General features: G+C 50.8%; 1 protein-coding gene across 1 annotated transcript in view; it reads left to right on the top strand.

Moving 5' to 3' along the window:
• LOC144511103 (neuronal PAS domain-containing protein 3-like) overlaps positions 1 to 17,653 on the top strand; it is a 180,648-nt gene that overhangs the window by 63,534 nt on the left and 99,461 nt on the right. The gene's annotated exons all lie outside the window — the stretch shown is intronic.

Below are 17,653 nucleotides of genomic sequence, written 5' to 3' on the forward strand. Positions count from 1 at the left end.
TCTGGACTCGAAACATCAGCTCCTTTCTCCCTTTACAGATGCTGCCAGACCCGCTGAGGTTTTCCAGCGTTCTCCCTTTTGGATTCTGCACCCTCTCCTCTCCTTCCACCCTATGTACTCTATGAACAGTAACAACAGCAACACCAGGATGAAGACCAACAGGTTTATTTGGTATCACGAGCTTTCAGAGCGCTGCCCCTTCATCAGGTGATGAGGAATAGTGCTCCGAAAGCTCGTGGTTCCAAATAAACCTGTTGGACTTCAACCTGGCGTTGTGAAACTTCTTACTGTGCCCCACCCCAGTCCAACGCCGGCATCTCCACATCATGGCTACTCTATGAACAGTATGCTTTGTCTGTATAATAAATCAAAAATGCAAGTCTTCCTTTTCCGTCCCAGGAACTGATGCTCCCATTAACCCCTGGGCCTTGACTTTGCCAAGGATGACTTGATTTATTATTGTCACATGTATTAGCATACAGTGAAAAGTATTGTTTCTTGCGTGCTATACAGACAAAGCATACCGTTCATAGAAAAGGAAAGGAGAGGGTGCAGAATGTAGTGTTACAGTCATAGCTAGGGTGTAGAGAAAGATCAGCTTAATGCGAGGTAGGTCCATTCAAAAGTCTGATGGCAGCAGGGAAGAAGCTGTTCTTGAGTCGGTTGGTACGTGACCTCAGACTTTTGTATCTTATTCCCGACGGAAGAAGGTGGAAGAGAAAATGTCCGGGGTGCGTGGGGTCCTTGGTTATGCTGGCTGCTTTGTCGAGGCAGTGGGAAGTGTAGACAGAGCCAATGGATGGGAGGCTGGTTTGCGTGATGGATTGGGTTACATTCACGACCCTTTGTAGTTTCTTGCAGTCTTGGGCAGAGCAGGAGCCATACCAAGCTGTGATACAACCAGAAAGAATGTTTTCTATGGTGCACCTGAAAAAGTTGGTGAGAGTCGTAGCTGACATGCCAAATTTCCTTAGTCTTCTGAGAAAGTAGAGGCATTGGTAGAGCTTTCTTTGTTGATCCAGGAGGAAGTCTTTCATGTAGACAATAAAAATATAACAAAACTTACTCCAACTTGTAAATCAAAGAAAGGGTTTAATAAAGAAACTTCATTACTCCAAACTTGGGGCCTCGCCCTGGGCCAATCCAAGCTCTCCACAATTCCCAAAAGGTTCTTATTTATAGTGAGTCAGCTGATCATCACATCATTCTGTCATTTGTCACATGGTTTACTTTCTCAGAAGACTAAGGAAATTTGGCATGTCAGTTACGACTCTCACCAGCTTTTACAGATGCACCATAGAAAGCATTCTTTCTGGTTGTATCACAGCTTGGTCTGGCTCCTGCTCCGCCCAAGACCGCAAGGAACTACAAAAGCTTGTGAATGTAGCCCAATCCATCACGCAAACCAGCCTCCCATCCATTGACTCTGTCTACACTCCCCACTGCCTCAGCAAAGCAGCCAGAATAATCAAGGACCCCACGCACCCCGGACATTCTCTCTTCCACCTTCTTCCATCGGGAATAAGATACAAAAGTCTGAGGTCACGTACCGACCGACTCAAGGACAGCTTCTTCCCTGCTGCTGTCAGACTTTTGAATGGACCTACCTCGCATTAAGTTGATCTTTCTCTACACCCTAGCTATGACTGTAACACTACATTCTGCACCCTCTCCTTTCCTTCTCTATGAACGGTATGTTTTGTCTATATAGCACACAAGAAACAATACTTTTCACTGTATGTTAATACATGTGACAATAATAAATCAAATCAAATCAGTTGACCCTTACAGCTTGTTACTATTGCTCACAGATCCAATGTTATCACCGGTTACATTCTAACATTCTTAACTGTAGTATTGACATGGAGGGACCAGGACAGGTTGTTGGCGACCTGGACGCCTAAAAACCTGAAGCTCTCGACCTTTTCCACATCATTCATCATTAATGTAGATGGGGGCATGTCTTCCACTACGCTTCCAAAAGTCGATGACTATTTCCTTCATTTTACTGGAGGGAGAGTTCTGTTGCGAAAATGGGAGGAGTGGGGGGAGGGGAGGGGAGAGCGATGGGTTCTGGGCCCCGTGTCCAGGCCGTCATCCTTGATTTTGCAGGAGTGTTTGCCTGGATGGTTACGGAGGTGCCTTCACGAGGTCTCTCAGATAGATTCGAAGAATAACAGAGCTTGTGGTTCCCAATGGGATTCTAACTGAGGTTCGTAAAATTGACAAGAGTTTCGGCTCACACCCGGACCCCGTGTGAACATCCCCCGACCCCGCCCACACCCCCACCCTCCCTCCCTGGCATTCCACCCCTTCCTCCCGCTCACTTCAGGAGCTGTAACTAGCTTCGAGAAGGGAGATGAATCACACTATGGAACCATTGAGGTTTTTCCCCTCTTGCCCACGGCAGAGCAGTGTTTCTCTGGGAAACATTCTGGCTCTGGACCCTCCCAGAGGGACCTCCGACAGGGCCTTTGTTCTCAGACACTCCTAGAACAATGGCGAGAGCAGCGTTTGCAGAGGAAATCTCCGTCCCAAACCTCGAGCTGCCTTGCTGCAGATTTATTGGGTGGAGGGTTGAAGAGGGTGGGATCTCACTTCAACAGAATGCGCGATGTGCGTGAAGAGATTGGCCCTTGATCATTTTTCCTCCCATCCCCTACACACCTGCACCTCTCGCGCTTGTCTGTTACACACCCGCTCGTTACTGTCCCCGGGAGCCTGTAATGAGCAGGCAGATGATGGCTGGGTGACTGGCGGGTGTGTAACAGGTGGGATTGTAACAGGCGGATGTGTAACAGGCAGATGTGTAGCAGGCGGGCTTGTGACATGCCAGATTGCAACAGGTGGGATTGTAACAGGCGGATGTGTAACAGGTGGGATTGTAACAGGTGGGTGTGTAACAGGTGGGATTGTAACAGGCAGGTGTGTAACAGGCGGATGTGTAATAGGCAGGATTGTAACAGGCAGGTGTGTAAAAGACAGGTGTGTGTGACAGGTCGGTGTGTGACAGGCGAGTGTGTAACAGGTGGGTGTGTAACAGGTCAGATTGCAACAGGTGGGATAGTAACAGGCAGATGCGCAACAGGTGGGATTGTGACAGGTGGGTGTGTAACAGGCAGGATTGTAACAGGCGGGTGTGTAACATGTAGGATTGTAACAGGTGGGTGTGTTACAGGCAAGTGTGTAACAGGTGGGCGTGGAACAGGCGGGTGTGTGACAGGCGGGTGCGTGACAGGCGAGTGTGCAACAGGCAGGATTGTAACAGGTGGGTGTGTAACAGGCGGGTGCATGACAGGCGAATGTGCGACAGGCGGGATTGTAACAGGTGGATGTGTAACAGGCGGTTGCGTGACAGGCGGGTGCATGACAGGCAGGTGCGTGACAGGCGAGTGTGCGACAGGCGGGATTGTAACAGGTGGGTGTGTAACAGGTGGGATGGTAACAGGTGGGATTGTAACAGGCGGATGTGTAAGAGGTGGGATTGTAACAGGCGGATGTGTAACAGGCTTGTGTGTGACAGGTCGTTGTTTAACAGGTCAGATTGCAGCAGGTGGGATTGTAACAGGCACGTGTTTGAAGTGAAGCTTCAAACCTCCATTCACTGTCCAATCATGCGCATGGAGAATGATCAGCTGATCAGACAGTGGGAAGGTCATCTCTGGAACCACTGGAGCCCGGGGTGGACAGGAGGGCTGAGGGGGGGGGGAGGCAGGAAGGTGGGGCAGGGTGGGGTGGCCGAGGCGGAGGGGGCGGGGGGGGCTGGGGCTGGGGGGCTGGAGCAGGGTGGGGGGGGCGGGTGGGAGGGCCGGGGCACAGGGGATGGGGAGGCAGGAGGGCGGGGTGGGGGTGGAGGGGGGGGTGTTGGATTGTTGAGGGACACAGAGATGTTTTGTCAAACAAGAGTTGTCAATGGCGACCGGATGAGGTGACTCCCGGATCGACACACTGCCTGCACAGACAAATTAGCTCAGCTCGTGAAGGGAACTGGAGACATCGACATTCAGAGGTGGGCGGACTTTGAGATGAAGAGTAAGTTGCCCAGTTTCTGGAGTGGGATCGAGCAGGAAGTGACTCCGCTCTTCCAGAAGCTTCTTAAATCTTTGGTGAGGCCTCAGTCAGAGCGTTGGGCCCAGTTCTGGCCTCCACAGCGCCCGAAGGGACAACAAGACCTCGGGTATGGTGTGGAGGAGATGAACTATAATGGGGCCAAGGATGAGGGATTTCAGTGAGTGGAGAAAGGGTGGGACGCGTTCTCCTCACAGCAGAGAAGGTTCAGATTTGACTTGGTTTGATTTATTATTGTCACATGCATCAGTATACAGTGAATATTGTTTCTTGCGCACTATTCAGACAAAGCATACCATTCATAGAGAAGGAAAGGAGAGAGTGCAGAATGTAGTGTTACAGTCATAGCTAGGATGTCGCGAAAGATCAACTTAATGCAAGGTAGGTCCATTCAAAAGTTTGATGGCAGCAGGGAAGAAGTTGCTCTTGAACAAAGAACAAAGAACAATACAGCACAGGAACAGGCCCTTCGACCCTCCAAGCCCGCGCCGTTCCCTGGTCCAAACTAGACCATTCTTTTGTATCCCTCCATTCCCACTCCGTTCATGTGGCTATCGAGATAAGTCTTAAACGTTCCCAGCGTGTCTGCCTCCACCACCTTGCCCGGCAGCGCATTCCAGGCCCCCACCGCACTCTGCGTAAAATACGTCCTTCTGATATCCGTGTTAAACCTCCCCCCCTTCACCTTGAACCTATGACCCCTCGTGAACGTCACCACCGACCTGGGAAAAAGCTTCCCACCGTTCACCCTATCTATGCCTTTCATAATTTTATACACCTCTATTAGGTCACCCCTCATCCTCCGTCTTTCCAGTGAGAACAACCCCAGTTTACCCAATCTCTCCTCATAACTAAGCCCTTCCATACCAGGCAACATCCTGGTAAACCTCCTCTGCACTCTCTCTAAAGCCTCCACGTCCTTCTGGTAGTGTGGCAACCGGAACTGGGCGCAGTATTCCAAATGCGGCCGAACCAACGTTCTATACAACCGCAACATCAGACCCCAACTTTTATACTCTATGCCCCGTCCTATAAAGGCAAGCATGCCATATGCCTTATTCACTACCTTCTCCACCTGTGACGTCACCTTCAAGGATCTGTGGACTTGCACACCCAGGTCCCTCTGCGTATCTACACCCTTTATGGTTCTGCCACTTATCGTATAGCTCCCCCGTACGTTAGTTCTACCAAAATGCATCACTCCGCATTTATCTGGATTGAACTTCATCTGCCATTTCTTTGCCCAAATTTCCAGCCTATCTATATCCTTCTGTAGCCTCTGACAATGTTCCTCACTATCTGCAAGTCCAGCCATTTGAGTCGGTTGGTACATGACCTCAGACATTTGTGTTTTATTCCCGACGGAAGAAGGTGGAAGAGAGAATGTCTGGGTGTGTGGGGTCCTTAATTGTGCTGGCTGCTTTTCCCGAGGCAGCGGGAAGTGTAGACAGAGTCAATGGATGGGAGGCTGGTTTGCGTGATGGATTGGGCTACATTCACATCGCTTTGTAGTTCCTTGCAATCTTGGTTAGAGCAGGAGCCATACCAAGCTGTGATACAACCAGAAAGAATGCTTTCTATGGTGCATCTGTAAAAGTTGGTGAGAGTCGTAGCGGACATGCCAAATTTCCTTCGACTTCTGAGAAAGTTGGTGGGGCTTTCTTAACTGTAGTGTCGGCATGGGGGGACCAGGACAGGTTGTTGGTGATCTGGACGCCTAAAAACTTGAAGCTCTCGACCCTTTCTTTTTCCCGACGGATAAAGGTGGAAGAGAAAATGTCCGGGGTGCGTGGGGGTCCTTAATTATGCTGGCTGCTTTGCCGAGGCAGTGGGAAGTGTAGACAGAGTCAATGGATGGGAGGCTGGTTTGCGTGATGGATTGGGCTACGTTCACGACCCTTTGTAGTTCCTTGCGGTCTTGGGCAGAGACGAAGAGGTGGTTTAATCGGGATGTTAAAAAGCAGGAAGTGTTTTGATGGAGTAGCGAGGGAGAAACTGCTCCCACTTGTCGGCCAACAAACGGTGCTGACTTCAGATAATTGGAACCAGAGCCAGCGGGTTTAACGCAGCGAGTCCAGAATCCACGGCGTGGGAAGGCGCTTGGGAACATACTCAATTGTCGCTTTCACATTGGAATTGGATCAATGCTTGGGAAGGGGAGTTGTGCCAGGCTGTGAGGGAGGGGGAAGAATTGGAAAACTCTTCAAAGGGCTGGCATGGGTTTAGGAGGCCGAGCGGCCTCCTCTCCCACTGCAAGAGCCTTTGAAGAGTTATGCCTGGAGGTCTTGAAGCGGAAAGGAGAACACGGGCAGCAAAGATGAAATAGCCTGCACATCGAAGGAAGCTGTGTCCCGGTGGGTTTATCAGACTTCAGTGCAGCGGGCCCAGGGGAGGATCGAGCTCAGAGCTACTGCGAAGGAAAATGGAAGAGAATAGAGTGGGGGTGGGCGAAGGCTAGGAATCAACCAAGAATAAGTGTGACTCTCTCTGTCCCATGAGGACTTTAAAGAGTGAGGAGGGGAGGGAGCGAATCACCGTGCACGATGCAGCTTAAAGGGCTGTTCTTTATGATCTATCTTACTTGGGAAAATATTATGCTTAAAAAATGTACTTTCAAGTGAAACATTATGTTTCTTGTCTAATAATCTTCATCCAAATCATCGATGCAACAGTCATAAACGTGTACCCACCAGTACTGTACCCCAGTGTTATACAGCGACAGACCCGTCCCCACCAGTACTGTACCCCAGTGTTATACAGCGACAGACCCATCCCCACCAGTACTGTACCCCAGTGTTATACAGCGACAGACCCGTCCCCACCAGTACTGTACCCCAGTGTTATACAGCGACAGACCCGTCCCCACCAGTACTGTACCCCAGTGTTATACAGTGACAGACCCGTCCCCACCAGTACTGTACCCCAGTGTTATACAGTGACAGACCTGTCCCCACCAGTACTGTACCCCAGTGTTATACAGCGACAGACCCATCCCCACCAGTACTGTACCCCAGTGTTATACAGTGACAGACCCGTCCCCACCAGTACTGTACCCTAGTGTTATACAGTGACAGACCCGTCCCCACCAGTACTGTACCCCAGTGTTATACAGCGACAGACCCATCCCCACCAGTACTGTACCCCAGTGTTATACAGCGACAGACCCGTCCCCACCAGTACTGTACCCCAGTGTTATACAGTGACAGACCCGTCCCCACCAGTACTGTACCCCAGTGTTATACAGCGACAGACCCATCCCCACCAGTACTGTACCCCAGTGTTATACAGCGACAGACCCGTCCCCACCAGTACTGTACCCCAGTGTTATACAATGACAGATCCGTCCCCACCAGTACTGTACCCCAGTGTTATACAGTGACAGACCCGTCCCCACCAGTACTGTACCCCAGTGTTATACAGTGACAGACCCGTCCCCACCAGTACTGTACCCCAGTGTTATACAGTGACAGACCCGTCCCCACCGGTACTGTACCCCAGTGTTATACAGGGACAGACCCATCTCCACCAGTACTGTACCCCAGTGTTATACAGGGACAGACCCGTACCCACCAGTACTGTACCCCAGTGTTATACAGTGACAGACCCATCCCCACCAGTACTGTACCCCAGTGTTATACAGTGACAGACCCGTCCCCACCAGTACTATACCCCAGTGTTATACAGTGACAGACCCGTCCCCACCAGTACTGTACCCCAGTGTTATACAGCGACAGACCCGTCCCCACCAGTACTGTACCCCAGTGTCATACAGCGACAGACCCATCCCCACCAGTACTGTACCCCAGTGTTATACAGCGACAGACCCGTCCCCACCAGTACTGTACCCCAGTGTTATACAGTGACAGACCTGTCCCCACCAGTACTGTACCCCAGTGTTATACAGCGACAGACCCGTCCCCACCAGTACTGTACCCCAGTGTTATACAGCGACAGACCCGTCCGCACCAGTACTGTACCCCAGTGCTATACAGTGACAGACACGTCCCCACCAGTACTGTACCCCAGTGTTACACAGAGACAGACCCGTCCGCACCAGTACTGTACCCCAGTGTTATACAGCGACAGACCCTTCCCCACCAGTACTGTACCCCAGTGTTAAACAGCGACAGACCCGTCCCCACCAGTACTGTGCGCCAGTGTTATACAGCGACAGACCCTTCCCCACCAGTACTGTACCCCAGTGTTATACAGCGACAGACCCTTCCCCACCAGTACTGTACCCCAGTGTTAAACAGCGACAGACCCGTCCCCACCAGTACTGTACCCCAGTGTTATACAGTGACAGACCCGTCCCCACCAGTACTGTACCCCAGTGTTACACAGTGACAGACCCGTCCCCACCAGTACTGTACCCCAGTGTTATACAGTGACAGACCCGTCCCCACCAGTACTGTACCCCAGTGTTATACAGCGACAGACCCGTCCCCACCAGTACTGTACCCCAGTGTTATACAGTGACAGACCCGTCCCCACCAGTACTGTACCCCAGTGTTATACAGCGACAGACCCGTCCCCACCAGTACTGTACCCCAGTGTTATACAGCGACAGACTCGTCCCCACCAGTACTGTACCCCAGTGTTATACAGCGACACACCCGTCCCCACCAGTACTGTACCCCAGTGTTACCCAGTGACAGACCTGTCCCCACCAGTACTGTACCCCAGTGTTATACAGTGACAGACCCGTCCCCACCAGTACCGTACCCCAGTGTTATACAGCGACAGACCCATCCCCACCAGTACTGTACCCCAGTGTTATACAGTGACAGACCCGTCCCCACCAGTACCGTACCCCAGTGTTATACAGCGACAGACCAGTCCCCACCAGTACTGTACCCCAGTGTTATACAGCGACAGACCCTTCCCCACCAGTACTGTACCCCAGTGTTCTCCAGTGACAGACCCGTCCCCACCAGTACTGTACCCCAGTTTATACAGCGACAGACCCGTCCCCACCAGTACTGTACCCCAGTGTTATACAGTGACAGACCTGTCCCCACCAGTACTGTACCCAAGTGTTATACAGTGACAGACCCGTCCCCACCATTACTGTACCCCAGTGTTATACAGCGACAGACCCATCCCCACCAGTACTGTACCCCAGTGTTATACAGCGACAGACCCATCCCCACCAGTACTGTACCCCAGTGTTATACAGCGACAGACCCATCCCCACCAGTACTGTACCCCAGTGTTCTCCAGTGACAGACCCGTCCCCACCAGTACTGTACCCCAGTGTTATACAGCGACAGACCCGTCCCCACCAGTACTGTACCCCAGTGTTATACAGCGACAGACCCATCCCCACCATTACTGCACCCCAGTGTTATACAGCAACAGACCGGCCCCCACCAGTACTGCACCCCAGTGTTATACAGTGACAGACCCGTCCCCACCAGTACTGTATCCCAGTGTTATACAGTGACAGACCCATCCCCACCAGTACTGTATCCCAGTGTTATACAGTGACAGACCCGTCCCCACCAGTACTGCACCCCAGTGTTAGACAGAGACAGATCCGTCCGCACCAGTACTGTACCCCAGTGTTATACAGTGACAGACACGTCCCCACCAGTACTGTACCCCAGTATTACACAGAGACTGACCCATCCGCACCAGCACTGTACCCCAGTGTTATACAGTGACAGACCCGTCCCCACCAGTACTGTACCCCAGTGTTATACAGTGACAGACCTGTCCCCACCAGTACTGTACCCCAGTGTTATACAGCGACAGACCCGTCCCCACCAGTACTGTACCCCAGTGTTATACAGTGACAGACCCGTCCCCACCAGTACTGTACCCCAGTGTTATACAGTGACAGACCAGTCCCCACCAGTACTGTACCCCAGTGTTATACAGTGACAGACCCTTCTCCACCAGTACTGTACCCCAGTGTTATACAGTGACAGACCCGTCCCCACCAGTACTGTACCCCAGTGTTATACAGTGACAGACCCGTCCCCACCAGTACTGTACCCCAGTGTTATACAGTGACAGACCCATCCCCACCAGTACTGTACCCCAGTGTTATACAGTGACAGACCCGTCCCAACCAGTACTGTACCCCAGTGTTGTACAGTGACAGACCCGTCCCCACCAGTACTGTACCCCAGTGTTATACAGTGACAGACCCGTCCCCACCAGTACTGTACCCCAGTGTTAGACAGTGACAGACCCGTACCCACCAGTACTGTACCCCAGTGTTATACAGCGACAGACCCATCCCCACCAGTACTGTACCCCAGTGTTATACAGTGACAGACCCGTCCCCACCAGTACTGCACCCCAGTGTTACACAGTGACAGACCCGTCCCCACCAGTATTGTACCCCAGTGTTACACAGTGACAGACCCGTCCCCACCAGTACTGTACTCCAGTGTTATACAGTGACAGACCCGTCCCCACCAGTACTGTACTGCAGTGTTATACAGTGACAGACCCGTCCCCACCAGTACTGTACCCCAGTGTTATACAGCGACCGACCCGTCCCCACCAGTACTGTACCCTAGTGTTATAAAGCGACCGACCCGTCCTCACCAGTACTGTACCCCAGTGTTATACAGTGACAGGCCCGTCCCCACCAGTACTGTACCCCAGTGTTATACAGCGACCGACCCGTCCCCACCAGTACCCCAGTGTTACACAGTGACAGACCCGTCCCCACCAGTACTGTACCCCAGTGTTATACAGTTACGGGCCCGTCCCCACCAGTACTGTACCCCAGTGTTACACAGTGACAGACCCGTCCCCACCAGTACTGTACCAGACTCGTCCCCGCCGGTACCCCAGTGTTATACAGCGACAGACCCGTCCCCACCAGTACTGTACCCCAGTGTTATACAGTGACAGACCCGTCCCCACCAGTACTGTACCCCAGTGTTATGCAGTGACAGACCCGTCCCCACCAGTACTGTACCCCAGTGTTATACAGTGACTGACCCGTCCCCACCAGTACTGTACCCCAGTGTTATACAGTGACAGACCGGTCCCCATCAGTACTGTACCCCAGTGTTATACAGTGACAGACCCGTCCCCACCAGTACTGTACCCCAGTGTTATACAGTGGCAAACCTGTCCCCATGAGCACAGCACCCCAGTGTTATACAGTGACAGACCCGTCCCCACCAGTACTGTACCCCAGTGTTATACAGCAACTGTCCCATCCCCAGCAGTACTGTACCCCAGTGTTATTCATGGAATCCTACAGTGCAGAAAGAGGCCATTCGGCCCATTGAGTCTGCACCAACCACAATCCCACCCAGGCCCTATCCACATATCCCTACATATTTACCCACTAACCCCTCTAACCTACGCATCCCGGGACACTAAGGGGCAATTTAGGATGGCCAATCAACCTAACCCGCACATCTTTGTTCTGTGGGAGGAAACTGGAGCACCCGGAGGAAACCCACGCAGACACAGGGAGAATGTGTAAACTCCACACAGACAGTGACCCGAGGCGAACCCGGGTCCCTGGAGCTGTGATGCAGCAGTGCTAACCACTGTGCTACCGTGCCGCCCCAGTGACAGACCCGTCCCCACCAGCACTGTACCCCAAGGTTATACAGGGACAGACCCGTCCCCACCAGTACTGTACCCCAGTGTTATACAGTGAGAGACCCATCCTAACCAGTACTGTACCCCAGTGTTAAACAATACAGACCCGTCCCCACCAGGACTGTACCCCAGTGTTATACAGTGACAGACCCGTCCCCACCAGCACTGTACCCCAGTATTATACAGTGACAGACCCATCCACACTAGTTCAATTTCTGGCCTCAGGTCACTGTCCTTGTGGAGTTTGCACATTCTCCCCGCGTCTGCCTGGGTTTCCTCCGGATGCTCTGGTTTCCTCCCACAGTCCTAAGATGTGCAGATTAGGTAGATTGGCCATTCTAAATTGCCCCTTAGTGTCCCAAGATGTGCGGGTTAGGTGGATTGGCCATGCTAAATTGCCCCTTAGTGTCAGGGGGACTAGCTTGGGCAAATACATGGGGTACGGGGATCGGGCCTGAGATTGTTGTCGGTGCCGACTCGATGGGCCGAATGGCCTCCTCCCGCACTGTCGGGATTCTACGATTCCATGTCGATCACTCAAACAGCATCGTGAAGAATACATACGATCTGGGTCATCCCGAGATCGCTGTTTGTGGGATGCTGCTGTGCACAAAGAGGCGGCCAGGCTCCCGACGTTACAATTAGCGACCATTCTTCTCGCTGGCTGTGTGGTGGCCTCGGGAAGTCCCCGAAAGGTCAAGCAAGGCGCTGCAGGAATGCAGGTCCTCGCACTCATTAATTTAACAGCAATTACTTCTCAATTTCAAAAGCATCTTCACAAGGGTAAACTTTGGCTGGCATGTAACAAAATTACTGTTATTAAATATATCCAGCAATATACATCATTGGGGATTTAATTTATGTGCATCTTTTAAAAACACTATTTAAGCAAAATTAAATCTGCAATGAAATTAAGTGATTACGCATTGTGTGTGAGTATCTATGTATAGCAAGGGACAAATAGCAGCTGTAATAAATTATCTGGGATACCGGCAAAGTTTGAATCATTTCACAACAATTTCAAAATCATTCCTTACAAAGTGAGCGAGGGACTGACAGAGGGAGATAATTGGGGTGCGGATACCCGCATTTCTATAGCACCTTGGGACACATTGAAATGTCACAAGGCACCTCTGCGAGAATGAGATGAGACAAAAATCAAAGAATTCCGACAGTACAGAAGGAGGCCACTCGGCCCATCGAGTCTGCACCGACTCTCAGACACAGCACCTTATCCAGGCCATCTATCCCGCTCTATCCCGTGGCCCCACACATTTACCAGGGCGATTGCCACCAAAACTGCACATCTTTGGACACTGAGGGGCAATTTAGCATGGCCAATCCACCTAACCTGCACATCTTGGGACACTAAGAGGCAATTTAGCATGGCCAATCCACCTCACCTGCACATCTTTCGACACTAAGGGGCAATTTAGCATGGCCAATCCACCTAACCTGCACACCTTTGGACACTGAGGGGCAATTTAGCATGGCCAATCCACCTAACCTGCACATCTTGGGACACTAAGAGGCAATTTAGCATGGCCAATCCACCTAACCTGCACATCTTTCGACACTAAGGGGCAATTTAGCATGGCCAATCCACCTAACCTGCACACCTTTGGACACTGAGGGGCAATTTAGCATGGCCAATCCACCTAACCTGCACATCTTTGGATACTAAGAGGCAATTTAGCATGACCAGTCCACCTAACCTGCACATCTTTCGACACTAAGGGGCAATTTAGCATGGCCAATCCACCTAACCTGCACGTCTTTGGATACTAAGGGCAATTTAGCATGGCCATCCCCTCTAACCCACACATCTTTGGACACTAAGGGGCAATTTAGCATGGCCAATCCACCTAACCTACATATCTTTGGACAGTAAGTAGTCTCACAACACCAGGTTAAAGACCAACAGGTTTATTTCGTAGCACGAGCTTTCGGAGCACCGCTCCTTCCTCAGGTGAGTGCCTGGCACTCATCTGATGAAGGATTTGATTTTGATTTGATTTGATTTATTATTGTCACATGTATTAACATACAGTGAAAAGTATTGTTTCTGGCACATTATACAGACAAAATATACTGTTCATAGAGAAGGAAACGAGCGGGTGCAGAATGTAGTGTTACAGTCATAGCTAGGGTGTAGAGAAAGATCAACTTAATGCGAGGTAGGTCCATTCAAAAGTCTGACAGCAGCAGGAAAGAAGCTGTTCTTGAGTCGGTTGGTACGTGACCTCAGACTTTTGTATCTTTTTCCCGACGGAAGAAGTTGGAAGAGAGAATGTCCGGGGTGCGTGGGGTCCTTAATTATGCTGGCTGCTTTGCCGAGGCAGCAGGAAGTGTAGACAGAGTCAATGGATGGGAGGAGCAGTGCTCAGAAAGCTCGTGCTACCAAATAAACCTGTTGGACTTTAACCTGGTGTTGTGAGACTACTTACTGTCCACATCATATCTTTGGATACTAAGGGGCAATTTAGCATGGCCAATCCACCTAACCTGCACATCTTTGGACACTAAGGGACAATTTAGCATGGCCAATCCACCTAACCTGCACATCTTTGGACACTAAGGGACAATTTAGCATGGCCAATCCACCTAACCTGCACATCTTTGGACACTAAGGGACAATTTAGCATGGCCAATCCACCTAACCTGCACATCTTTGGACACAAAGGGACAATTTAGCATGGCCAATCCACCTAACCTGCACATCTTTGGACACTAAGGGACAATTTAGCATGGCCAATCCACCTAACCTGCACATCTTTGGACACTAAGGGACAATTTAGCATGGCCAATCCACCTAACCTGCACATCTGTGGACACTAAGGGACAATTTAGCATGGCCAATCCACCTAAACTGCACATCTTTGGACACTAAGGGGCAATTTAGCATGGCCAATCCACCTAACCTGCACATCTTTGGACACTAAGGGACAATTTAGCATGGCCAATCCACCTAAACTGCACATCTTTGGACACTAAGGGGCAATTTAGCATGGCCAATCCACCTAACCTGACATCTTTGGACACTAAGGGACAATTTAGCATGGCCAATCCACCTAACCTGCACATCTTTGGACACTATGGGGCAAGGGCAGGGGGGTGGAGTTGTTGCTGGTCTGGCAAAAGTGCCGGATTGTTGAACGAAAGAAACTCAACTGCCCTGATTTTACCCGGCACGCCCGCCCAGGCTCGCAGGTGTTCCCTGTTGGCCTCGGGCAATCGTGCCGGTTAAGTTCCGGGCCAGCACTGTTCAGGCTGGGGATGGTCATCTCGCCGTCCCTGACCCAGTCTGTCCGAGACGCTCCAGCCCTTACCAATCTACTTCACTCCTAATAGCTGCACGAGGGTTTCGAGGGCGTAGCCCCATCCACACCTTCTCAGGGCAATCAGTGTCAGCCTTGCTGGCAATGCTCACATCCCGAGAATGAATGAAAAAACATCATTAATTATGCGAAAGGCGAAGTGTATCGGGTTTTCAAAAACCTGAAGTAGGTGGATTGCGTTTTTTTTTAATGATCCAGAAGTGAAACCTCTTTGGAGAACTGCTCTCGCAAAGGTTGCATGACTCAGACCTCGTAACCTCGTTAAGGTTAATTGCAAGTAATCTGCATACCTGAATTTACATAACGCTCACTTCAATCATCCTGTCACACTGGAACTTCCAGCACAGATCAAATCTTTGACAGGCTAACATACGTGAAGTATTTATTTCCAAATTAAAAGATTATACTGAAGCATTTGAAGTCAGCAGCACTTCAAGTTTAAAGTTTGAAGTTTTTAAAGTTTATTTATTAGTGTCACACGTAGGCTGCAATGAAGTGAGAATCCCCTAGTCGCCACACTCTGCATCTGTTCGGGTACACTGAGGGAGAATTTAGCATGGTCAATCCACCTAACCAGTCCTTTGGACTGTGGGCAGCACGATGGCACAGTAGTTAGCACTGCAGCCTCACAGCGCCAGGGATCCGGGTTTGAGTGCCAGCTTGGGTCGCTGTCTGTGTGGAGTTTGCACATTCTCCCCGTGCCTGCGTGGGTTTCCTCCGGGTGCTCCGGTTTCCTCACACATTCTGAAAGTGTGACGACGAGGGGATTTTCACAGTAACTTCATTGCTGTGTTAATGTAAGCCTACTTGTGACACTAATAAATAAACTTTAACTGGAGCACCCGGAAGAAACCCACGCAGACACGGGGAGAATGTGCAAACTCAACACAGACAGTGGCCCAAGCCGGGAATCGAACCCGGGTCCCTGGCACTGTGAGGCAGCAGTGCTAACCAAATTAGAATAATGCTGTGGTTTAACCTGAGTTACACAATTGTTGATAGAGGGGAGGTGATGGCCCAGTGGTATTATCACTAGACTATTAATCCAGAAACTCAGCTGATGTTCTGGGGACCCGGATTCGAATCCCGCCACGGCAGATGGTGGAATTTGAATTCAATAAAAAAAAATTGGTTTGTTTTATTATTGTCACATGTATTAACATACAATGAAAAGTATTGTTTCTTGCGCGCTATACAGACAAAGCATACCGCTCATAGAGAAGGAAAGGAGAGAGTGCAGAATATAGTGTTACAGTCATAGCTAGGGTGTAGAGAAAGATCAACTTAATGCGAGGTAGGTCCATTCAAAAGCAGCAGGGAAGAAACTGTTCCTTTTTTTCATAGAATCCCTACAGTACAGAAAGAGGCCATTTGGCCCATCGAGTCTGCACCGACCACAATCCCACCCAGGCCCTACCCCCATATCCCTACATATTTACCCACTAATCCCTCTAACCTACGCATCTCAGGACACTAAGGGCAATTTTTAGCATGGCCAATCAACCTAACCCGCACATCTTTGGACTGTGGGAGGAAGCCGGAGCACCCGGAGGAAACCCACGCAGACACGAGAAGAATGTGCAAAATCTACACAGACAGTGACCCGAACCGGGAATCGAACCCAGGTCCCTGGAACTGTGAAGCAGCGGTGCTAACCACTGTGCTACCGTGCCGCCCACATGTCAATGAATCTACTCAAATAAAAACAAATAAAATAAAATATATAAAAATCTGGAATTAAGAATCTGCTGATGACCATGAAACCATTGTCGGAAAAACCCATCTGGTTCACTAACGTCCCTTGATTGAGAGATTGGCCAGGATACGGAAGACATGCTCAAGGGGCTGAATGGCCTATCGCAGAGTAGGCTCGATGGGCTGAATGGCCTATCACAGACTAGGCTCAATGGGCTGAATGGCCTATCACAGACTAGACTCAAGGGGCTGAATGGCCTATCACAGAGTCGGTTCAAGGGGCTGAATGGCCGATCACAGAACAGGTTCAAGGGGCTGAATGGCCTAACCCAGAGTAGGCTCAATGGGCTGAATGGCCTATCACGGAATAGGCTTGAGGGGCTGAAAGGCCAACACGGAGTAGGTTTGAGGGGCCGAATGATCTATCCTGGAGTAAGCGCGAGGTGCCAAATGGCCTATCGTGGAGTAAGTGCGAGGGGCTGAGGATTTACTCCTGCTCCTATTTCCTATGTGATCTATATTCACAAGTACTTCTATTGGTGTCTGGGTGTTAAGCATCAGTCTCAGTCAGGAAGGTCACAGTGGTGGTTGCGGAGTTGGCCTTGCAATCCTCAGTGTTTGTTTGGTGGGACCTCACTGCGGAGAAAAGAATGGGAGAAAGCCCGTCTTTCAGAGATGGAGCATACGGGGATTGAGTCTGTGTGGGGCCCACTCACTGCTCAGGGCGCATTACCAATAGGAGCAGCGATGAGCTCCCATTGGGACAGCACCATGTCAACTAACAGTAGAAAGAAAGATCGGTGGCACAGTGGCTAGCACAGCTGCCTCACAACACCCAGGGACCGGAATTCAATTCCGGCCTCAGGTCACTGTCTGTGTGGAGTCTGCACGCTCTCCCCGTGTCTGCGTGGATTTGCTCCGGGTGCTCTGATTTCCTCCCACAGTCCAAAGATGTGCAGGTTGGGTAGATT

The sequence above is a fragment of the Mustelus asterias genome, chromosome 24 (assembly GCF_964213995.1).
Source record: "Mustelus asterias chromosome 24, sMusAst1.hap1.1, whole genome shotgun sequence".
Classification (NCBI taxonomy): Eukaryota; Metazoa; Chordata; class Chondrichthyes; order Carcharhiniformes; family Triakidae; genus Mustelus; species Mustelus asterias.